Source organism: Zeus faber (assembly GCF_960531495.2).
Source record: "Zeus faber genome assembly, chromosome: 16".
In the NCBI taxonomy this organism is placed as follows: domain Eukaryota; kingdom Metazoa; phylum Chordata; class Actinopteri; order Zeiformes; family Zeidae; genus Zeus; species Zeus faber.
In genome coordinates this window covers 29,867,900-29,886,151 of record NC_137202.1, presented here as the reverse complement: position 1 = coordinate 29,886,151, position 18,252 = coordinate 29,867,900, and the positions used below count along the sequence as shown (strand labels likewise).

Below are 18,252 nucleotides of genomic sequence, written 5' to 3'. Positions count from 1 at the left end.
GGTGGACGCGGGGTGGAACGCGGGGTGGACGCGGGGTGGACGCGGGGTGGACGCGGGGTGGACGCGGGGTGGACCGCGGGGTGGACGCGGGGTGGAACGCGGGGTGGACGCGGGGTGGAACGCGGGGTGGACGCGGGGTGGACGCGGGGTGGACGCGGGGTGGACGCGGGGTGGACCGCGGGGTGGACGCGGGGTGGACGCGGGGTGGACCGCGGGGTGGACCGCGGGGTGGACGCGGGGTTCCGCTGCGGAAAAGGAGTTTGTGTTGAGGCGGAGTCGCCTGACGCCTGCATCTGACGTGAGCGTCGTTCTTCCCACCGCTCCCGCGGTCCGCGAACGCAGCACCTGGGAGCCCCCGCGACCGGAACGCGCAGCGCGCCGCCGCCGCCGCCGCTGATCCGGGAGCCGCGACCTGGCGCACGAACCTGGAGGAAAACCACTTGTTTTACAGCCAAACTTCGGCCGCTTTCTGGAGGCGAACAGCCGCGGCCCGACCGGAGCCGCACGGAGAGTCACGGGCACCGGGAGGGAAGGTAAAACCAACCTTTCAATGGGATTTGAAGTTGGATCGAAAAAACAAAAAAGAAAAGAATGCTGCGCTGGTCCCGACTTTTGGGCTCCGGCTATTACCCGGAGCAGGCGCATTCCACCGACTGCAGCGATTAGTCTGTTGTTGTTTTTTTCTTAACATCGACCTGGTTGGAAAGAAATACATTTGTTTTTGTTTTTGTTTATTTTTTTCATCTTCAAACTATTTGGGAGTGTCATTTGTCAAACGAAGAGTTCGTTTCAGTTCCAGAGTGGCAAAGCACCCACGATTCCCGTACCCCTTCGGTCCTCCCGCCCCAGTAAATAGATGGGTCCCTTCTGCGCCTGTCGCAGGGAGGAGAAAAAAAGGTTCCTCGCGCAGCCGCCTTTAAAAGGGTGTTGTTGTTGTTGTTGTTGTTGTTGTTGTTGTTGTTGTTGTTGTTGTTGTTCTCCAACGGGACACGCTGTTTAAAGCTCACGGTAACGTGTCACCGGCTCCGGTTTGAACCTCATCGTGTGGGAACATTTCTAACTTTATGCAAATGGCTGCGAACAAATCCCGACAGAGTCCATCAAATGTGAGTTGATGCCGGAGGGAGCGGGCTCCAGGCGGCGCGTCGCTGGGGGTCGGGGCGTCGGGACGGAGGGAGCGGGCTCCAGGCGGCGCGTCGCTGGGGGTCGGGGCGTCGGGACGGAGGGAGCGGGCTCCAGGCGGCGCGTCGCTGGGGGTCGGGGCGTCGGGACGGAGGGAGCGGGCTCCAGGCGGCTCGTCGCTGGGGGTCGCTGGGGGTCGGGGCGTCGGGACGGAGGGAGCGGGCTCCAGGCGGCTCGTCGCTGGGGGTCGCTGGGGGTCGGGACGGAGGGAGCGGGCTCCAGGCGGCTCGTCGCTGGGGGTCGGGGCGTCGGGACGGAGGGAGCGGGCTCCAGGCGGCTCGTCGCTGGGGGTCGCTGGGGGTCGGGACGGAGGGAGCGGGCTCCAGGCGGCTCGTCGCTGGGGGTCGGGGCGTCGGGACGGAGGGAGCGGGCTCCAGGCGGCTCGTCGCTGGGGGTCGCTGGGGGTCGGGACGGAGGGAGCGGGCTCCAGGCGGCTCGTCGCTGGGGGTCGCTGGGGGTCGCTGGGGGTCGGGGCGTCGGGAGTCGTCGCTGTTAAATTTTCCCAAAAGACGTTTGAAAGCGCTCGGATCAGGATCAGGGGGCTCTGCGTGTGTGTGTAACACCGGTGTCGTGCCGAAAAGTGCTCGTCCGCCCAAAAAGTGGTTGTACATCTGCCTTGTCACCGAAACGTTATTTTTGCTTCAAAATGACTTTGTTTCGTCCCCAGGGCTTATATTTTAAAGATCATAGTCCACCCCGTCCATTTTTACCAGTTGAAAAACATTTAAATGACCAATACCACTCATAAAATGCAGTTTTGCATTGATGAAAAGTGATTGTGGCTCCTACCTTGTGACTGAAAGGTTGTTTATGCCTCGAAATGAGTTTTGTTTCGTTCATGAGGTTTATATTTAACAGATAATAGTCCACCCAGTGGACGGCAATGAGTTTTTGGCAGAGATCGCTTTTCTAAAATTTAAGGGTCCAATTTGGCGGACGTTAGGCTCTAAAGATAGTTGTAATATTAGAATTTCTGAGGTCTTTATTTCAACTTTAAAGATGTATCTGAATTATTTGTTTTTGTCAAACTCAGCCCAGCTCTTCTGCATCAGAGTCAACGTGTCTGATGTTCTAAAACCCTAAACCTGGAACGAATCTCCACAAAGTCCTTGAAAGACTAAATAGTGCTATTTGGATCTGTCTACGATAGGTATGTAGCTGTGTATCTATAGGATATGTTGATGTTAGGTCAGGAGGTGAGGGATTAAAGTCTTAAAATGTCTTCAGGTCACAAAATATATAAAATAGTCTAAATTAGATTTACTGATGTTTTAATTTACACAGAAACACTTTGTCAGATTTTTTTGAATTCAATTTGACAAAATTTAGGCCTTAATAATTAAATATTCTTAAATGTGAGTTTGTGAGGCCTTAATTGCAACAGAAACATTTCCTCTCATTGATTTTATTTTTATATTTTTTGTGAAAGGTATTCAAGTTCTTCTGCCTGTTCTTGTTCTGTTCTTCGTTCAGCATTTCCTTATTTACCCACAGACACCCTGGATTGAAGTGATCAAATCATGGTTCCCCAATTAGTTCTGTTCCTGGTCCAAAGTAATCAGATGCTTTGTGGCATTAAGTCTTTAAAAGTTTGGCACGCTGTCTGTTGTTTTCAGCGTTGAGATTTACCCAGAGATCACCGTAGATATTTTAATGTCATTGTTTGCCGAGGTGAGAAACCTTTTGAAACAACGTGTACTGGACACGGTTTCCCCTGGGCTATGTAGAGCCTCTGGAGATAAACGGGCTGAACTTCCCCTAATTTGCAAACATGTCCATTCTGTATATAAGAGAAGGTGTAGGATGCTGGTTCCCTGCTCCACCCTCGGCAACCGGGCCGGGAATTTATGACCTGAATGCTGGCAGGTTTGGCCTGTGGTAGTTAAAGTGTATATTATTCTAACAGCTGCGTTGCCAAGTGAAAATGCAGCACCTGGAGGCCCCATTCTGAATATCCACCCAACCTTATAGGACCCGTTTTGTAGAAGATGTCTGCTTCAGGTCTCCAACTCTGCGTGTAGTGAGTCCAGAGATGGGGAACTTTGATCTGTTCCTGAAGCTGGTATAGAGGTTTGTGTGTCAGCCATGTTGTCTGCTGCAGCTCAGAGACGAGCTGGATTTAATTAGAGAGAGAAGAGAGAGAGAGAGAGAGAGAGAGACGAGACGAGAGAGAGAGAGAGAGAGAGAGAGAGAGAGAGAGAGAGAGAGAGAGAGAGAGAGAGAGAGAAGGAGAGAGAGAGAGAGAGAGAGAGAGAGAGAGAGAGAGAGAGAGAGAGAGAGAGAGAGAGAACAACTCTGTCCTTACTTATCTGCCTTTTTAATTGTTCCTCTATCATTCTTTCCCTGTCATTCCTCTAATCCCTTCATCATTCTCTCTGTTCTTTAAGCAGTGTATATACAAAGGTATTGTCTGTCTATAGGGTTAGTGGAGTTTGTTCCATCACTCCTGTCATATGAAGTCAAATATCAGAATAAAGCTCCCAAAATTAAAGATATGATTATTTTGTCGTGTTGTACACTGCAGGAATTGATGTGTCCTCATAGTTTAGGTCCATCGCTGCTGAATCCAGTCCTTTTCTGGTGTTGCTACTCGCTGCGGTGGCCAAACAGCGTGTCGTCACCACTCACATTCAGTCTTTTGTTCTGTGGGATAATAATCAACTTGAGCATCCTTAATGTACTGTGCTCATTATGAAGGGGTGTTGAGATTCAACACTGTGAACAAATTCATCAATATTATTGAGCACCAAAACTTTCCATGCCATTCAACACCAAAATGTGACACTTTCTTTGTCTCCTCGTGTTGGAGTGCATTTTTGACTTTTTCCGGCATTAAAAAAGAAAGATCTGATATTCAGATGCAACTTGCTTTATTGGCATGATGAGTTCATACACGCAAACTTTAATAATTCATAACATGAGTTGAAGGCTGGTGGTGGACATACAGTATTGATACAGTTTATTGCATTTATAATGTTGACATGTTTCTGTGGTTGGCGCTTGTTGTAGATTTGTTTTTCTTTTTATTTAATCGGCATTTATTCAGGCTATATATTTGTGGTATTCGTGGTATGAAGATTTCCCAAAGACCTGAGTGAATGACATTTAGTGAAATTCAAGTATATCTCATTTCCTTTTTTATATCTAATAAATTTGACAGCTGCACACTGAACTGATGCCATAAAGGACTGGCAGTGGAAATGTTACAGGAATACACTGTTTCGAGTTATAAACTGAAAAAGATACTTGGGTGTGAAAATCAAAATAATGCTTCATAATATGGAAAAAAGAGCACATGATATTCTGGCCCAGTTGTTGGTGCTTGTAAGACTAGAGGTTCTAATTAATATTCACAACTAAATCTCCCTCTCCATTTCAGGAACTGTGATAATATATTTGTGTCCGACAGCCCAGTTTTTTGTGAGTATTGACGTGAATTATTACCGTAATTATTATCTTTTCCTCTGTTTGATTTGTTGTGTTTCATTGACCTGCGCATCAATATTAAAAACACACAGCACAGACTCATCATATCGTCATAAATCAAGATGTCTTGCAAACCTGTTTTTTAGATATGTTTAGATCCAGTACGGCAGTTAAATACTGTATTATTAGATTCATGTATTGCTGTTGTTAAATTACGATGATGCAATACAACCAAGCAGACCCTGAGATAACAAGATGTTTTTCAGTCATTGATTTAATACATATAAAATGAATTACATTTAAAAAAGATAAATTCACCAAAGAATCGCAATCAGGGCATTATATCAACACTAGGGATGTAACGGTAGGAAATTTCACAGTACGATACGGTATCTACCAAAATACCGCGGTAAACAATATTTCATGTTTGAAATTTCCCACCTTCGTTTTCTGTATACAGTGGTACCTCGACTTAGGACTGTAATTGGTTCTATAAGAATGGTCGTATGTTAAAACAGTCGTATGTCGAAGCAATTTTTCCCATTTAAATTATGAAATCATGGAGGGTGAAAATAAACTAAATACACAGAACAAACACAGTAAATATGAAAAAAATATGGATAAGCCACAAACTACGTGCACACACCATGGAGGTCGCCCGCTGACTGGCTGCTGACTGGCCGCCGACGCGCCAACTGCAAATTCATAATAACTGCAAGTCGATACAAATTCTCGCAACTATCGCTGCTGGTATCTTGGATTAGTTGTAAGTAGATGCATTCGTAAGTCGAGGTACCACAGTATTCCATGAATAAATAGTTTAAAAAAGAAACACATGATAAGGCCTCTGACGCAAAGAGGCAAAATAAGCGACATCCAAAATCCAACTTATTTGCTAAATTGAAGATGTAAACTTTAATTGGGCCTCACCTTATCTTGTTGCTGCTGCGTGGTAGCAGACGGCCACATTTCATAATAATCCATCCAGTGAGTCATTTCCCTTAGCCCTATTCCTTCATGTTTGTTTACACTCGCTCCCATGCGCGCGCAAGTAACGCAAAGCACCGTGTCATATAATATTGCCGTAAAGCAGTTCTGCCGCTGTCGCTGTAAACATGGATGCTGCAACGCGTCTACTAAGGTGAGCGTGAATTAAAAGTTTACATCTTCAATTAAGCAACATAAATGTATACCATAGGCACGGTATTTCAGGTAAAGGCTTTAGGTTCAGAACGGTGTGATTGCTTGATACTGTGGTATAACTAAAAACGGCTTATCCTTACACCCCTAGTCAACACTTTGTAATAGGATATGTCGTAGGAGGAGGAGCAGTCGTAGTACATTGTGTCATCAGTAGGAGTAGTACACCTTGTGAGTAGTCGTAGTAGACCCTGTGAGCAGTAGTAGTGGTAGTAGTACACCATGTGAGCAGTAGTAGTTGTATTAGTACACCATGTGAGCAGGAGTAGTTGTATTAGTACACCATGTGAGCAGTAGAAGTGCACCCTGTGAGCAGTAGTAGTACACCCTGTGAGCAGTAGTAGTACACCATGTGACCAGTAGTAGTACACCCTGTGAGCAGTAGTAGTGCACCCTGTGAACGGTAGTAGTGGTAGCAGTACACCATGTGAGCAGTAGTAGTGGTAGAAGTAGGCCATGTGAGCAGTAGTAGTTGTAGTACAACATGTGAGCAGTAGTAGTGGTAGAAGTACACCATGTGAGCCATAGTAGTGGTAGTTGTGCACCCTGTGAGCAGCAGTAGTAGTGCACCCTGTGAACAGTAATAATGCATCCTGTGAGCAGTAGTAGTGCACCCTGTGAACAGCAGTAGTGGTAGTAGTACACCATGTGAGCAGCAGTAGTAGTGGTAGAAGTACACCCTGTGAGCAGTAGTAGTACACCCTGTGAGCAGTAGTAGTACACCCTGTGAGCAGTAGTGGTGCACCCTGTGAACAGCAGTAGTGGTAGTAGTACACCATGTGAGCAGTTGTAATGGTAGAAGTACACCCTGTGAGCAGCAGTAGTAGTGCACCCTGTGAACAGTAGTAGTACACCATGTGAGCAGCAGTAGTAGTGGTAGAAGTACACCTTGTGAGCAGTAGTAGTACACCCTGTGAGCAGTGGTAGTGCACCCTGTGAACAGCAGTAGTGGTAGCAGTACACCATGTGAGCAATAGTAGTGGTAGTTGTGCACCATGTGAGCAGCAGTAGTAGTGCACCCTGTGAACAGTCGTAGTACACCATGTGAGTAGTGGTAGAAGTACACCGTGTGAGCAGTAGTAGTACACCCTATGAACAGCAGTAGTGGTAGTAGTACACCATGTGAGCAGTAGTAGCGGTAGTAGTACACCATGTGAGTAGTAATGGAAGTAGTACACCATGTGATCAGTGGTAGTGCACCATGTGAGCAGTGGTAGTGCACCCTGTGAGCAGCAGTAGTAGTGGTAGTAGTACACCATGTGAGCAGTAGTAGTACACCCTGTGAGCAGTAGTAGTAGTAGTAGTGGTGGTGAGGAGGATGTTGTAGTACTAGTAGTAGTAGTAGTATGCTAATTCTGAACAAGAGCGAATGAGGCAGACAAACGGTTCGCAGTACAAGTTTTATTTTATCGTTTAAATATGGATGAAAACATGAATCACAGCCTGTATAACGGTGAGGATATCGAATCAGAATCTACCTCCCAACCAGTCTCTCATCCTTTACTTCTCTCCATCTCTCTCCTCTATCTGCTTTCTTTCTCTTTGTTTCTCTCTGTATTACTGAGTGTTTCCAGTCTCCTTGGCCGAGGTGGGGGTGAGATCATGTTACTCAGAGAGAGAGAGAGAGAGAGAGAGAGAGAGAGAGAGAGAGAGAGAGAGAGAGAGAGAGAGAGAGAGAGAGAGAGAGAGAGAGAGAGAGAGAGAGAGAGAGAGAGAGAGAGAGAGAGAGAGAGAGAGAGAGAGAGAGAGAGAGAGAGAGATCAGATTTCACATCCAAACTCTCTGCTCAGTCTACCCTCCTCCTCCTCCTCCTCCTCCCAGCCTGGAGACAGAGTGGCTGAGCTGAGGGAGAAAACATGCAATCCACTCTTCCTCCTCCCTCCATACATCCACCTCCAGCGCTGCCGCAGACACAGCGCATAAATAAGGCCAATAAATGGAGGCAGTCCCTGCAGCACACACCAGGGCTGGGCTGGGCTGTACGGAAGAATGCTCGCTGTAAAACCTGGGTGATGTATCGATTATAATATCAACGTTGTGATACAAAGCAGATATTCTGTAGGATTTTAAAATTTGTTCATACATTTTCCTGCTCTTAAAGTGAGCATACGTATTATTGATGATGATGATGATGATTATAATAATACATTTTATTTATATAGTATCTTCATACATAAAATGTATGGAAAAAATAAAACATTAAAGAAAACAAAGGGATAAAAGTAAAACAAATGAAAATAATCACATGTAAAGTGGCTAAAATGCACCATAAAAGTGCTCAATTCTATAGAATTTTAAAGACTTAAAAGCATAAAGCACTACATGAACATGGTGAAATCATCAATCGGTGCCTCTGCCTGCTTAGACACCACAGGCACATTTACTGACATTTGTTGGCCCTGAGGTATTTGGACAAAACGGTCTGTTTATTGGATGTTGTCCTTATCACTCAGACTGAGGATTGTGATTACTTACGTCACACTGACACAGTAGACATAAGTATATCAATGATATTATTTATGTTGACATACATATGTTTATTGTCTAACTCGTTATAATTTATTATTATTATTGTAGTTATGCCATGAATTCCCGTCAAAATCACACAGAGTCCAGTCTGAGATTGAGAAGTAGAGTTTTCACTTTCCAAACATCAGGTTTCTTTTTGTGCTGACCGTTTTTTTTGTTTCTTGTCTTTCGTGGTTTTGACTTTGAAGGGGACGCTGAGATTCTGGTGTGTGTATGTGTGTGGTACAGTCAAGGTCCAGGCAGCCTCTCGTTGTCCTTTAATGGTATTGATCTCTGCTTTAAATACACCAGCAGCTCACCGCAGGGAGGCTGTGATGGAGAGATTCCTCTCCTCCACTGGAGGAAAAGGTTGTTTACACAAACTCTATTTTGGCTGGTGTGTGTGAGGGGGTTCTGTCTTTGTACCAACTGTGAAAATGAGATTATTTGTGTTATTTATAAAGTGGAGTGTGGTCATGTGACAGCATGTCGGTCTGAGTGTGCGTCTGCAGCAACACAACTGCATTCCTAAAGAGTTCATAAAACCACAGGAATGGAGTCTGAGCTCTTTCCCTCTCTCTTTCTCTCTGTCACACAACAATGGCATGTGTGCCTTCGGTTGTATAGTTCTTAACCTTGTGTGTTGTTTTTTGTTTGAGGTTGCAAATCACTTTTGGGAACCTCAACACACTAGAGAAGCAGAACAAGCTTTGCTCGGCTAAACGTTGATCTGATTTGTTATTTCAATGTGTTGCTATTTCATATCACATTTTGAGATGTTAGTATATTTTAAAAAGTCTGATTCTCTGAGTGCCTTGTAGACTTTTTGACATGTTGGATCATTGGAAAAATTTTCCAATACACCACAGAGGACAAGTCAATATTGTGTGTTTTGAGTAGGGGTGTCACGATTCTCCAAATCTTCAAATCTATTTTCAATTTAAACATGTTTGTTTGTTTTTTTTGCTTTTTTCTCTCAGCACTGACCGCTATGCCACTGTTAGACTATCAAGTCTTGCTTTGTAAAGAAAAACACTTGTTTCTAAATAAGTAACTTTGAGTCCAGTCAAAATAAATCATTCTAAATAGTTAAATATAAACAAAATATTTAATAAAATTACATAGATAAAAGAATTTTGGGAGCCATAAGAGCCGTCTCTTTTCGTTGAGCCGCATCATCAGACTCACTGAAAAGAGACTTTTCAACACGACTGCAAGTGAAAGAAAGAAAGAGAAGAAGAAACAGTCTTTATTCGTCACGCAACACACCACACTACAACACATGCTTGCACACACACACACACACACACGCTTGGATGGTGGCTGGTGAAATGGTTCCTCTGCATTGAACCATCCTGGCTTGTCCTTCCTCCGGGGGCACAGCCAGGAGCAGTGGGCAGCGTACGTGGACGCGCCCGGGGACCAGGTGATAAGTGTCCATCGCTGGTCAGACCATGATGGTGCATGTTTTTACTGACGTGAGGTGGAGGAAACCCCATGTGAGCACGGGGAGAACATGCAAACTCCACACAGAAAGGCTCCTGTTTGGGAGATAACCCACCAGAGCACAGTGCCAACAGCGCCCCAGGTGGGAATCGAACCCAGGACCTTCTTGCTGTGAGGCAGCAGTGTAATGCACTGCGCCATAGTGCCACCAAGTGTCTCTTCTCCTTCGTCCGCGACATCCGTGTCCGCTCTGTATATTCTTCTCTAATCTGACTTTTTTCCTAATTCTATTCATCGTATCACAGCATCATGTTCCGTTTACCATTTTCTTATCTTTGATTCCACAATCTAAATCATATCTATAACTTTAACTACTCTTATTGAGCATGTACTGGTGCGTAACGGTCTCTGTTTCCGCCCTCGCAAGTGGACATATTGTAAAATATATCATATTTTATTCAACCAGAGCACACTTTTTCTTTAAATTATTAGAAGACAGATTTTTTTTGGAATGGAATTATTTCTTTAAAAAGTAACAGCGGCAGTAAAACTGCACTTCACTATGATAGTTAAATTTTGCAATTGATCCGGGTTTCACATGCGAGGCGAACCATGGGGGGCGACCCTTACAGATTACGGATCAACTACATTCTGTTACACGACTACAGTTCTGTGTTAGGTTTGCTGAAACCTGCGGCTTTAACTTCCTCGATAGAAATCAATAGAAATGCGAATGCCTCGCGTCCACTTCCGGCATGCATCCCCCCCGACACTGGCCTGAAAACCCCAAGACGGACTCCTTAGCTAACCTGCAGTTCAGTTAAAAACTTCAGCAGAGTCTGCACTAAGAGAGGGAAAAAATGTAACGTCAGTCAGCACGTGTGTATGACGCCATTACACAACTTTCTGTTTTGTGCTGTATGTTAAATAGCACAAATACGTTTACATTTTGTCTTTTTTCCTTCAAACACTAGTTGATTGTCGTTTAGGCCTCCCACTGTGACGGTATTTATGTTGAAAAACCCTAGAGCTTGTACAATAAATCTGAACTTGTAGGTGGAAATTTTCACTCACAGAAAATATCTACACACATGTTCTTAATTTGAAGTCACAAATGTGTAAACTGATACTTAAGAAAAATACAGTTGTACACTTGTAATACAACATTTACTCTTTTATTGTTGTGTTATGATCATTTTTCAGTAAAACCACGACTCATTGATTACAACCTCTCGACTTGTTCATTGCAACTTCACAAATGTGACCCACCGCAGCGAAACCCGCTATGTCACCCATTTCTAAAATTGCCAGGAGCCGCCAAATAAGTTGAAAAAACCTTTCTAGAAGGAAAATGAGATTTTTCCAGATTCTTGTTTCTTGTTCTTTCTTGCAACGTATTTTCAAAACCGAGTTCGATTTATAAAAAGTAGATAAATGTTAAACCGTGGAGTTAAATATTCCCGTTCGATTATATGGGGAAACACAGTTCACCTGCCGAGACTCTGAACAGCATGAACGCCACAATCAATGGTTTATTTTAAAGCGAGCGTCCAGGTGAAGCTCATGATCGTGATGTGAAGTCACAATGTGAAACCTTACTACTTAAACACACGCCTGGATCCATTGTTGTGTAGGGGGCGTAAGCCGCGACTAATAAAAGCTGACGTCACTACCATAAACAGATGGTTAAAGCACAGAACGAGAATCCTTCAGTTTCACTTGTCTGTGAAACTTTCATCTCGGTGTTGTTATGGATTACGATCAGCGGGTGGCAGAAGCTCCAAATCATATCGCGGACCTTAATCTGACCAGTGCGATAGATCCAAGTCAGTGTAAGCAGCGCATACTGGACTACATTTTCCGTGATGATAGTCAGTTCTCCGACAGCGACGCCGTGAGCGACAGCGATGCTGAATCTGATATCAGCTTTATCCGCTACTTGGAGAGCATTTCAAACAGCGGATTTCAACCTGAATGTGACTATGAAACGGAATATTTTCAAGAACGCCCGTTGTTGTTACAGCAGAAGAAGTTTCTACAAGAAGCAATTTCTACGGCATGAGGAAATATGCTCGGAGAGGGAGGTCTACAACTCTCTCTGATCAAGGACTCCAAGAACACCTGTGAGTGCCTCAACCTCTCTTTGGATGGTCATGTTCAACCTGCGAGCAACCATGTCAAGATGCATTACAGTTTTGACTTTGCTCAACAGGTTAGTACATGGTCTAAAGAAGTGATATAAACTCTGGCTATTCATCGTGGAGAGAGTTCCATGAAAGCGGTTGACAGAAGGCTACGGAAGAAATTAATAATGGGTTGGTCAACTATTAACATTCCTAGGCGATTTCGGCTATTTGGCATACGCACATTTATATATTAAATGACACACCGAGGTTTATATACAGAGACTGATATTATTGACATACTGTACATATTGTTGTGTTGTCTACACTTTTAAACATCTAAATAATTCCCCTTTTATAAAAAATGTATATTCTTACTGTTAAATAAAAGCTTTTTTTAAAAACAAAGATGTTGTGTGTCAATGACGTGGTCCAACATTCTCTATAAACACGAGAACAGTGCGGGATTGCCCCATTCAGCAGGGTGTCAAGTGGCCATGTGGCAGGTAGCCATGTGGCTTTGTTGGTCCTTCAAACTATTTGCATTCTGGGAGCTGGCTGAATGGGTCCAACTGTGGGGGAAACTTTGAGGGTGATTATCTCAAACACAGTTTTCTGCACCCACCTCATTAACAAGCCATAGCATTAAAGGTATTTGCTTGATTCGCACGAGTGACACCTTGTTTTCCGCAGTGCAAAGTCCACAGTGGGTCACACGTGCTCTCTCTCACTTCACAAGTCTTCACACCTTGACTTTTGCAACTATTTTTTTTGCAACTATTCAAAGTAGTTGACTTTTAAAACCTGACGAGCCTATATAATTGTTTGTTGTTGTGTAGCTGGCGTGGCAATGTTCTCCTGAAAGACGGGGGGCACTGTGCACAGTGCCCCATGTGCCCCCTGTAATGTTTACAGCACTGCTGTAAACATTACAAAGATGTCTTGATGGAAGGATCTGAATAACTAGAAAGGTGCAGTAAAATTAAACTCAAATGTTAAATGTATGTATATTTATTGTAGTCAGTGCAGGGTTTAGTCATGAGTTTGTGCAAGTTGTTGCTGTAAATATTACGAAGAAGTCCCGAGGTATTTAAATACTCTGAGACTTTGGACAGAGACAGCGCAATCTCCTTCCATGAATTCAACACTATCTGGTTATTTTTGTGGTCACGTATGGACGATCGTATAGATTGTACCTGCGGAACTCTTTGTACAACTTACTTTTAGATCGTGTCCATCTTGAATTACCCGGAGCGGTCAAGATGGACGTGTTCCGAAGGGAGGCACTGTCACAAAGTGTCTGTGGTGTCATCTATGATGTGCGCAGTAAATAACTACGGCTGCAGCGACTATAAACCAGGCTTAACGCTCAATTCGGGTCAGTGGTCTTTGTTTATCACTGTGTCGTGCTATAGTGAGAACAACAGGTTTCACAGCTTTCTGCCACACTGCGGGTTCATGTCTGACACTTGTCTATCTCCGTCAGGAATTTACATCCACCTCCAGCTGCCTCAGGGCTGCTCCGTCTACACCGTCTACATCCAACACTTGTTTAGCTGCCACATGTTCATCTTGCACAGTCTCATGACAACGACATCCAACAGCGAACATCCTGGAAGGGAAGGGTCCTAGTGAAAACATAGACATTTAAATTTGGAAGTAGAAAGTGTGAGTTGAACTTGACAGGAAGTGAAGTTTAACTCTCATCTACAATGTTTTCTCTACTTCCTGACTGTCTCTCTGCTTCTGTTTTTCCTTCTCTTGCGAACTCGCTCCCTCCCTCCCTTTTCTCTCCATCTCTTCCCTCTCTATTACACTGTTGACTTTACTGAAAATATCCTGGTTGCGTGGCTGTGACAGTGCTGTTCCCAGGTCTGTATAAATAGCCCTGAGTGCCGGCTGAGCGGCTAATTAGCGGCTACAAACCCCATTGACTTCCAGTGGAAGTCTGCTGGTGCTCCAACAACACATCCATCTGGAGTTATTGATTTAAGAAAGCAATGGTGTGAATCAATGGAGACGAAGGTGATCCATATCGTTAAGACCAAACAATCGGAAATGTAATTCATAGCATAAATACTTTTCAAGGGTTTTGGGTAAGTCAATTGAGTGTTTGTATAGAGTCCAAATAACTCTAGTTTGGGTCCAAACTGAAAGATAAAAAGGTTCATAATGTGACGCAAAATTCAATTCTGAATAATGCAGTACATGATAGAACTGTTGATCAGCTGAATCCCATATGAGTCAAAGGCCATGCATCGTACTTACCATGTTAGAGCGGCTTTTGCAATACCACTCAATATACAGTACATCCATTACCTTAAGACTCCAAATTCCTCCCCTTAGCCTATGAGTATGGGGAGTGCAAACCAGATGCAAACATTAGAACAGGCCGCACATGCTACCAGACTCCTATTTTAGATTGTTTGGGTTTTCCTAGAGCTGGTCGATATTGACTATTGCTGTTATATATTATTGTCTATTATATATTTTGTCAAGATTGCAAAATCACTTTGTCAACATTTTGAGGCAGACTATTGGTGCCTTTATAAAAGATATAAAAATAAATATATGAGAAACAATCATCCGTAATGTGGATATTATGACCAAATGGCAGGCATTGATTAGACCAGTCTATGAAGTTCAGAAAACTGCATTACTTCACTGTAATGCAGCCTTCCTATTGTTAAGACAACATTTACTATATCACCATGTTATGATCCAAAATCCCAGATGATATCTAGTACATCACAATATTATCATATTGATATAGTTGGCCTTAGAGTGGTGGATCAGTGTGTTGCCATATTCTAACAGTGATCAGGTATCTTACTGGAAATCTGCATTTCTGTTTTTCCCTCCTTACCAGATGGTACCAGCACTACAGAAGCTCAACTTTAAGTCTCAGTTTTCTTGTGTTTGTGTGAGTGCGAGACATTGTACTGTGTGCTATATCGCTTCTCTCTGGTCCTATTCTACTCAGCTCAGCTGCTGGTTGTATTCTGTGTCTGCCCCACAGCCAGAAGGGAATATTAACTCTGTGCTGATGTTGTCCACGTCTAAATAAAGACTTCTTTGATGAGCCCTCTGCTCTCCAATAAAAGGCCTCTGTGTCGGTGGAAGGAGGAGGAGTGTTTGGTTCCCCCTCTAGACCGTCCCGTGTCACTTATCACTAGATCTTTGAACACCGTCTAGCTTTGAGCAAGTCTAACATCACATCTACTCAATACCGCTATATTCACCCTGTTGGTGCTTTGCTTTCAATAAAATGGTGGGAACCAACATTTTAGTGGGTTGAAAAATACCAAACCTATGCTTTGTAAAGAATGGCGATGATATGAAATTGGTAGTAGCTCTCTACTCATCCCCCAGCCCCAGTATTAATATCAGAATTTGACTATATTATGGTTTGTTTGTTTTGCAGGTGTTTAAGCGCTGTGTGATGCTGTTCATTCTGCTCCCTTCTGGTCTTCTGGTCCAGACATCTCATGGAGGTTACTGAGGAACGACACCAGCCTCGGACTAACGCTCGCACTGCTTTATCATGGGACCAACGAGCAGGTCAGACTCCTATAGACACTCAAATATGTACAAACATACACATAACAACAAAATAAATACATGTTTATTATTGGTAACCACTTAAAACCTGGATTTTCAAATATCTCACCGCACACACATTGCCCTTCCCCTGCTGCTTTGAGGAGATTAACCTTTGGAACTGGCCAATCAGACGGCTTCCTGGCTGCTAATTGTTGACTCTGATTGGGTCATTGCAGCTGTCTGCCGATATGATTTATAACCTGAGATGTTTATGCAGGAAGAGCGCTGATTAGTGTGTGTGTGTGTGTGTGTGTGTGTGTGTGTGTGTGTGTGTGTGTGTGTGTGTGTGTGTGTGTGTGTGTGTGTGTGTGTGTGTGTGTGTGTGTGTGTGTGTGTGTGTGTGGGGGGGGGGGGTACTGGTGTGTGGTAGGTATTTTCTCTGGCAAAGAGGAAGACGGAGTTCCTTGCTGTTAGAGCGTGTTCTTTGATGTGACAGATATTTCAGTGATGCTAACATCAGGGTTTGCTCTCACTTGTGATTAGACTTGTAAAAGTCCCCTTTTCATGGATCCATATTCTTTGCAATGTGTAATTTGTCAAGGTTTGCTCAAATAATGATGTAGTTTTATGAAACATAAAATCGTTTTGATATGGTGATCAGACCACACTTCATCGACCTGCTTTCCCCTTTTAGCGCTCTCCAAACAGAAAAATGTTAGTTTTTGAACGTCAAGCATGAGCGACATCATAGCAACTAGGGATAAATGAAAGAGATTTTCATCAACACTAGGTGTCTAGTGAGCATCAAAAACGGAGAGGAAAGTGAACTTGGCGACCACTCAAATGAAAGTTGGAGGTGAGGATTCTATATAATATATATACTGACAGGCAGAATGAGTGTAAAGAAATTGTTTAATTTCACATTGAGTAAGTAATCATCTCCTGCTCTTGCCTACAGTAGTAGTGTTATGGGTTAGTACCCATTTAGACCTACAGTAGTAGTACTATGTGGCAGTGTCTGCTTTGTGGACCTTTCAAGCCAGTCCATGAATTCCACAGGAGGTCCAGTGAGTCCTGGCTTGTTGATGGAATTTTCAGTACCCCCCCTCCCACCCCACTGTAAACACAGATAAGCACACACACACACACACACACACACACACACACACACACACACACACACACACACACACACACACACACACACAGGCTGTTCTTCATAAACCTGTAGTGTAATGCAATAATTAGGGTTTAGCTCTCCAGCTGTGCTAGAGTGTTACCATTATCTTCTGTTAGCTCTTCATCCCTATTCTATCCATTTCAACTGACTGTCTCTCTCCATCTCCATCTCCCTCTCCCTATCTCTCCGGTCCACTCTTTCATTGTCCGTCCATCCCCTATCTCCTATTTATAGCAGACATGTTAAGTATGCCAGTGTGGAGCATTTGAAGTGCTAAACTCATCAGAGGTTAAACACACTGTTTGTACCTCTACAAAATGCTGTTTGGTCAGTATCATATCATGTGGAAGAGTTTCATTCACATAATGTTCATCACATTGAACTATATGGTCATGTCGAGCATATCGGACCTAAATAAAACTCTGGTATAGTGCATCATGAGAAAATAATGGTTAATCTCCCAGTTCTTCCTTCCCCTGGGTACACTCACGCACAAGACCGCACAAGACCACCTTTATAGGTGGTCTTGTGCGTGTGTGTTTGTGCTTGTGTTGGGCTGTGTTCAGAGTGGACTCAGTGAGGAGAATATGACGAGCCTTGTACTCCACACTGTCATGGCAACTGCAGCGCAGACACGCACACACACGTCAATTATGTACACCACAGCTAATGCAACATCTGAATAAAGCATGCTTTCAGCTCTGAAGGAACACACACACACACACACACACACACACACAAACACACACACACACACACACACACACACACACACAGCCAACATGCTATATGCTCTGAACTGTGCTCCTGAAGTGTGTTGCTTGTTTTTGAACCTTGACTGTCCATACCCCACCCAAGGCGTAGCAGTGGTAGGCTGGGCCTCTAGTCACAAGACTCAGCTGCTATGTTTAATCAACTACAATTCCCATACAAATCTCCTCAGCATGTGTTAAAGTCTCTAAAAGACCTTTCAACTGCTTCCATTGATCAAATGCAGCACCTTTGTCTCACTATTTTTCAAAGTCGCTTTTTATATTCAGTTCTCACTTTCTGGCTTTCAGAGAAGGTTTACTTGTTTATGAACCTGAACCTGTGTACACAGTGGCTTACGCTGTCTTTTATGTGTTTCTGCCTTGCATAAACGAGGCCCAAGGGTGGTAGAGCAGCAGCCATATTTATGCAGGCCAACTGGAAGACTCTGCTCCATTATTACTGTTTTCCTCTTTGAGGCTCCGACCAGGAGTCCACCAGCACCACTTTGTCTTCCTGGAGAGCTCCTAGCCGCAGGGAAAGAGAAGAGGAGAGGAGAGGCATGTGGACTGGTTTATTTTCCATTACCTGGTTTTACATATTCCAGAAATAGTTCGAAGCTATGCTGGGGGGGTGTACATTTGTGGAGAATTTACAATTAATATTCAAAAACATGTCCGGATGGCACTGTATTCCATCCATCTATCTACCTGGAATACCTCAGGTTAAACTCCCAGTGTGTCAGCAGCTGTGTCCCAATTGAATATGTCCTTAAGCAAGGCATTGAGCTCCTATCTGCCCACTGCATTATTAAGTTAGTCTGTATTACATTAGAGGAACCGTTTAGCAGAGATTAACTTAATGTTCCTCCTACAGTTTGTAGCTGCAGCTGGC

General features: G+C 43.9%; 1 protein-coding gene across 1 annotated transcript in view; it reads left to right on the top strand.

Annotated features, from left to right (window-relative positions):
* The first annotated feature begins 400 nt into the window (after positions 1-400).
* Positions 401-18,252, top strand: part of bmpr1aa (bone morphogenetic protein receptor, type IAa) — a 45,050-nt gene continuing 27,198 nt past the window's right edge. Inside the window, exons 1-2 of the mRNA XM_080016671.1 lie at positions 401-533; positions 15,310-15,446. The gene's annotated coding sequence lies outside the window, so the exon portion shown is untranslated. The remainder of the gene's footprint in view (positions 534-15,309; positions 15,447-18,252) is intronic.